The following is a 7,274-nucleotide window of genomic DNA, read 5'->3' as shown; positions in this document are numbered from 1 at the left end:
GCCTACCTGGACGGGTCTACTTAAAACCCCATTTATTATGACCCTCGTACTTGGATACAGGTGCCAAAAGCTGTTTAACCTCAAATCTTTTAAAACTCACTGTGACCATTGTGGAGCTTCCCGGCATTAAGAACAAGTGATATTTATTAGGGCCTGTTTAGATCTGGGAAATGTTCCCATCAACCAAAACAGAGCAGTTGAGCAACAGTCCAGCTCCTCATAGTGGTCCCTTGGGGTCCAGAACAAACGCTCTGTGGTTTAAGTTTACATTACTGTAGTGGTACTCAGGGGTGATTTATTTCACAGAGTTCAGCAAAGGTCAGGTTTATTACATGGCTGAGATGTTTGGAATAAAGGAGTGATTGATGGGGGATTTTTGATAATATGTAATGATGATGATAACACTGCCAAACTCAAAACTCCATAGAAAACATGCTCAAAAAGTGAATTTGTGAGAATAAAATGTACTTTATTTTGTTGTTTGTTCCCATTAAAGTCTCCAAACCCCACTTGAGAGCGACAAATCAATAGTGTTGTTTATTTTCTTACTTTTTAAATTTCTCTATGGCCTACTTAGTCAACAGACAGACTACTGATCTCACCCAAGAGACACTAAACTCTGTCATTCTACCAAAATATCACGTAAAAAAGTGCCAAATCTCATCGCTTTTGTGCCAAAAGTGCAGGCCAAGGTGCGAGCGCAAGGTGTTATTTTTATGCATGTGTCACGTTATGTGGCCTGTGGGAGCCACTTCCATCCGGGTGTGGAGATTCACGCCCCCCGCCTCCCCTCCCTCCTCCCTCCGAAAGCTGCAATGAGAGTCGATGATGGGCTGTTTGCACTTAATCATCGGGTGATAAGCGACACTTTTCTTCTGTGCTGCACACGGTGATTCATTAGGCAGACTGGATGGTAAATTGTCTATTGGAGCTAACAAAAACCCAGTACACTTATAGCCCCACTGGGATGATGACGACGGCGTGTTTTTGTGTATTGGAGGCGTCCGGCGCATGATTTGAAACTCTGAGAGGGCTCAAAACTCTACTTTATTACAAGACAGTGTATGAAAAACAAAACATGACACAAGATTCTCCCGCTGTGAGACTGTGATTCAAACCACTCACCTGAGACTCGTATAAGGCCCTCTCTGCTTCAAGCTGCGTAATTATTTTTTGGCGAAAGCCTGGGAATGGCACGGAGACGGAGACAATATTTATATGCAATTCTTAAAGGTGTATACCCAAGTGTAATCTTTTTGGATTCGGGGAAAAACGGTCTTAAGTAGCAGCGTCGTGCATTTTACTTTACTGGCGCGCAAACAACATACAATTGCCAGAATTCCCATTGAAATTCGGAGTTTTTAAAGTCCGAAAAAGGCCAAACCGAAAAAATGGGATAGCTTACTGTTTATGCACATATACAGATTTCCATAATATGTTATTGATTTTTTTCATTGTGTTTATATGATTGAGTGTAACATGTAAAATCTAGTGAGATTATTTGCAATGAATTCAACCGTTTTACGCGTTTTGGTCCTAGATTTTTAAGACTCCACTGAGTAATTTATAGGGCCATATTATGCTCATAATCTTTTATTCAGTACATCTGTCTCCACAAAACAACACATTCATCTTGAATTCATTTATTCTGAATTAGTTTATTCTTTATTAGTATGAATCTTGTGAGGGGAGCTATGGGGGGCGAGCAAAAATATTGCAGAAAAAAAGAAGAGTGAACTCATCTGGAGTCATCTCTAAAAAGTCACGAAACACGAGACTACAGCCCAATAAAATCGATTAACCGTGGACTACACTTTATGACTCGTTTCCGACCAGGACTCAATTAAAAGCAGAGGCAAAGTTCCTTTTATAAAAAAAAAACAGTGCTGGCATGGAGGAAGAAACATGGAGCAACAGATTTTTACAGACCCAAATGTGACATCATTAAAAGGACATTATCGAAATTTGCTCTCATGCATGCGAGTGTGAGTGCATGTGTGCGTAAAAATGAGCAGGGTATCGGCTCTAAATCATGCGTAATGGCAGAATGGTGCAGCTGGATGGATACGCACATGGATACTTCAGCGCGCTGTGTATTTGCGCTTGTTTGTCAGACGCCCCGACTTGCAGGTCATAAATTGGGGTTTTTTAACAGTACCACCCCCCCCCTCGTCCACCATCCACTAATCTGTCTGTCTGACTACACAGCGCACACTCACTAGGGACCGCATCCTGTTTGCTGGTCGGACTTGGAGGTGTGAATATTCAGCCAGTGAGCTATGATAGCCTGGCAGATGTGCCTCTCACACACGCACCACCTGTTCCTCATCACATGGAGGCTTGCAGCACCAACAAGCATGACATATTTTAGTATTTACAATAAGACTTAAATAGTCGTGTGATTTTTGCAATAATTAAAAAGTAATTTTAAAAACATCATTTTGCAGAGTATGCATGCATTTTCTGCAACTAAATCACAATGAATAAGACGAAAACCGTATAAAGCTTCCATATGTGACCTTCTCTATTAATTTGCTGGAAATGCATCTCAAAGACTCAATTATTCCTGACTCATGTTTAGATAAGCCAAACTCTGGCTCTAATTGCGCATTTCCTGCTGCATTCCTGACTCGTGCGCATTTACAGGTTGTATCACAGGCAGACATCTAAAAAGGGGAACTCATTTTACTATCATTCACGCCAAAAATAATCAGACCAAAATAACTAAACTGCATCCACTGCAGGAGCTGAGATCTTTGTCATTGCATAAAGGCAGGATGTTCTATTTAATGCAAGCCGTAAAAGCTGCCAGAGCAACAAAACAAGACGCGCGTGATGCTCCTGCAGCCACTGTTATGCTGATGCTGATAATAATGGTAATAAGAGGCGACCCGCTCAGTTGTAAAGCTAATTTTGTGCTGCAACGGAAAAGGGCCTTTCTTCCCACACTCAATATGCAAATGCGAGAAGTCTTGCAGAGTTGATGTTTATTCATACAAAAGGAATCAATTTGAAGACAGAGTTGAAACTCTGGAGAGAAAAGCAGACCTTTTTTTCTCACAATCACTATTTCCGAATTGCGATCCATGATGATGGAGTGTGTGATAATAATTACTGCAGGTAATTAGCGGGCAGAAGCGATCTCCAAATGAGTGTTTGGTTTATTTTGACACCTCTGGGTGAGGACCTACAATGTAGGAAGAAATCTGCATCGTTTGTCACCAATAAATACGTTAATTTCTGTAGAAAAAGTGGATTGACAAAATATTATTATTTCAGCATTGCGAGCATTGCGTGTGGATTTTGTCTGTTTATTGGTGGGTTTTTTTCTGCTGTGTGCTTTCAGAGGCTGGGCGTGGCTTTGAGTTCTGCATGCACTTCTGTTGCTTATGCTGCTAATCAACTGCAGCACACCTGCCACCTATTCCACTCATCAACTGCAGCACAAAAGGCCTGGACTCACTTTTCCATGCTGCCAAATTGTTTTTCAATCTCTCAGTGGTACTTTTGGCTCATCTCCAGTGAAGTTTTTGTTGAAGTTTATTCTGAGCTAGCTGCAAGAATCATTGTTGTTTTTTTGGATCCATGACAATTTGCTCTTTTTCAGAGCTCCAGCGCCTCTGCCACAGTCCACCCAGCCTCCCACCACCTGTGCCCTCCCAAACACTGAAATCAGCCAACTTCATCCATCAACAAACTCTACAATAAACCCTTTTTACCCCATTGTTTTCTGGTCTTGCGTTTTGTCACCACATGTTTTGTCACCACAGCAAATCCTAACAGCTTCTCTACATTGTGGGGCATCAGATCTGTTCGGTTTGGAAAGTGTCCTGCAGTGTAGTATTCAAGTATTCAATGTATTTATTTATTTTTTTACGTGTAGCAAAACAATAGTGTACAAATGTAAATAAAACTAAATGACTGCGAAAAAAGTGCATTACACGATAAAATGGCGCCATATGAGCTTTATGAACTCTTGTATCAGAAGTATTTAGGTCCTTTTCTAATAGGCCTAAGGGAATTTACTTAGCTCAGGTGTGGCTTCAGTTTTTTGTTTGTTTGTCCTGACGCTCCCCAAAGGTTACCATATAGTTTTCCTTGAACCTGACGTTGTAAAATATGAATGTGTAAAACAACTAATTATAGATGTTTAATAAATGTAACAGTAATGCAATATTTCCCTTTGGAAATGTGTGGAGTAGGCTATAAAAGTAAAGGAAAGACAAGTTTATTTGTTTCACCTTTCAACAATAGTGCTGTCAAAGTGCTTCACATGAGATATCAAAAGGCATTCAGGACTTTACTTTTTTTTATTGGAGAGCATGGTGGCTGTGACTTCTTTGTTTTGTTTTGTTTTTAATAAAAGCTGGGAATGCATGATTTTCCCTTCATCATAAATAACCATATTTTACACTTTCTGGCTATGATAAACACTGTGATTTTGAAGATTTTAAAAGAAGACAAGCCTTTCAAACCCACTTGTGGTTTTGGTGGTTCAGACAGTATTCAAAAAAATACAAAATACAACCAGTCTTAAAGTTGAATGTACCTCCCCAAAGCCAAAACAAAATATAACTCTCTCCACAGAGCTTTAAAATGTATTAACAGTGCGTCCCCGTTTTGCACCACCCCCTCCCCTCTCATAAATAACAAACACACCCTCGTGACAGAAAAACAGAAGACGATATACAAACACATGAAAGAGTAAAATAAAAGATATTTAAAAAAGTTTTAAAAAACGAACATTTAACATGAGAATAAAAAATACAGTGCAGTGCAAGATGTGAATAAATAAAACGGGAATACTCATCTTAAAGTACTTGAGTAAATATAGTTACAATCCACCACTATACCTTGCCATACAGTTCATGTTCAGAAAGCCTAAAAATACAGTAGAAGTTGCCCAACGCGCACACATGGCACAACGTGTTTCAACTCTCATCCATCCTTCCTGGAAAACTCCCCGTCTCCCTCTCTCTCCTCTGGGCTCTTTGAAATCTGCCTCTCGCCCCTCTCATTTCTGTTTACAAGAGTCAAATTGCTTCCACACACTTTATTGCTAAAAGCCGATAGATGTGCACAGAGCGCAGCGCCAAAAGCGGTCACGGCACACGCATTTTTTTACTCGCGCGGTAAATACCTCGACCGTTAAACATCAACACGGAGTCATTCTGATGAGTGGTCTGAGAGGCGACAGTCTGACAAGCTTCTCTTTGACTCATCGCTTATTATGAGTCTGACCCGCTGCTTCACTGATTTCGTGCATGCCTGAAATGAATGATGCTCAATGGAAAGTTGGCCAGGCTCCACTGCTACTCTTCCTCAGAACACAAGTGCCCCCGCTGTGCCCCTGCTACTACTGACTGATGCTTGTTTTAATTGCGAGTATTTCTTTCGTCTTACAATGAAATTTACAGTTTGGCTGGTCTGTCTTGGAGTTTGCACCCTCCAAAAAGGCAAACACAGTCAGAGAAAATCAGGCAAGAAAGGAGAAGATGGGGATGGGGCCTAAACTACTTAATCATAAGTGGTCACTGGGAGAATATGAACATCGACCATGCCAAGTATACGGCACCAGTGGTTCTTCAAATGGGGCTTGGAGCCTCGGGAATGGAGGAATAAATGAGGAAAAGTTTATACTTTCACTATTTCCTTTGCCAAAATCACTCAAACTAAATCTGTGTCTAACATGCAAAACCATGGTGTGTGGAGCTAAAAGCCAATGAAGAAGAGGCACAAGAGGAGGTTTAATTTGCAGAGAAAAAACCATTAAAGTGTTTTTAAATCATTTAAAGGTCCAGCGTGGAGGATTTAGGGGCATCCAATGGTGAGGTTGCAGAATCTAAACTTCTCTGTGTGCCATGCATGCAGGAGAACATAAGGTGGCCGTCACGGAAATGCAAAAACGCAAATGGCCCTATCTAGAGCCAGTGTTTTGCTTGTCCATTCTGGGCTTCTTGTATAACAACATGGCAGACTCCCTGGAAGAGGACTCACTTCATATGTACGTATCAGAGGCGTGGACTCGAGTCACACTTGAGTCACAAATTTGATGGCTTTATCCAGGTAGCCGAATTGACTTAGTACGGCATCGGTCTAAACTTGGCATGCTGGATGAAATAAGTTGGGTGGCGTCAGGACTGAGACTTGGCATGAATGATGCCTCAAAATCAGGCCAAATAAGCTGGCCCGATTCCAGCTGCCAACACTACCATCACTGGACCGTTGTCAAAAATGATCTGGCCCAGCACTGATCTAAATTTGGCAAGCCAGACGAAATGCGTTGGGTCGCATCTGGTTGCCCAACTTGGCTGAAACTTAAATGACGCCCCAGAATCCAAAATAAAATCAACTGGCCCGATTCCCACTGCTGACACTGCCATTACTGGGTAGACTCGACAAAATCAAAAAAAGACTTGCAACTTGTCCCAGTGACATGTGACTTCGCTTGGACTGGAACCGTTTGACTTGAAATTAGTTGATTTCTTCCCCCAAGCCCAAATATTAAAAAGTATGTAATTTAAAAAGTGTGCAACAAATCAATTATTTTTCCTTAATTTTCTGAATCAACTAATGTAAACACAATTACTTCTCAGCAGATCAACACTTAACTCCACAGATGATCCACTTTGTATGAACCAATCCAGCAGCATCCTGTCAAGTCGCAGGAGAGAACCATAATGAACTAACATTACGTTAATGAGCGCCACTTGGAAAAAAAATGATACCAAAGATAATTTGTTCAGATGTGTAGGCTATCTATGCACACATGGAAGGACAACAGTGCAGTCGTCTATGAAAATATTAACACATTCTTTGAGCTGATGCTTAGCTTACATTCGCTTAGAAGTGGAGTAACTTTCTTACAACTAAATGCAAATTTTAGTAAGCATTTGTGATTTTTGCAAATTCTATGTTAGCATTACTTTTATGTAAGAGTACATTATGACTTGTTTAGGACTCCAAACTAAGGAATACAAGTTTAGTCTTAAATTAGGTCTTGACTCAAGACTTGAGTGGAAAGAATTAAGAGTTGTGACTTGTAAAACACTGGCCCTGTGTCTGGTTGCTATAAACGTCTCATTCTAAGGTAACAAAAACACAATGATCCCCCTTTTCAGGTGATTATAAGCTCATGAAAACATAGTTGTGAATAGTATATACAATTTCTGCCAATAGGTGCCCCTAAATTTTACACACTAGACCTTTAATGTGCCAAGACAACTGATGTGTCTCTCTTACTATTCTGTAATCAGTAATCACCACTTCGGATG

This window comes from Plectropomus leopardus, chromosome 5 (genome assembly GCF_008729295.1).
Source record: "Plectropomus leopardus isolate mb chromosome 5, YSFRI_Pleo_2.0, whole genome shotgun sequence".
In the NCBI taxonomy this organism is placed as follows: Eukaryota; Metazoa; Chordata; class Actinopteri; order Perciformes; family Serranidae; genus Plectropomus; species Plectropomus leopardus.
Note: the sequence above shows the minus strand (reverse complement) of the source record.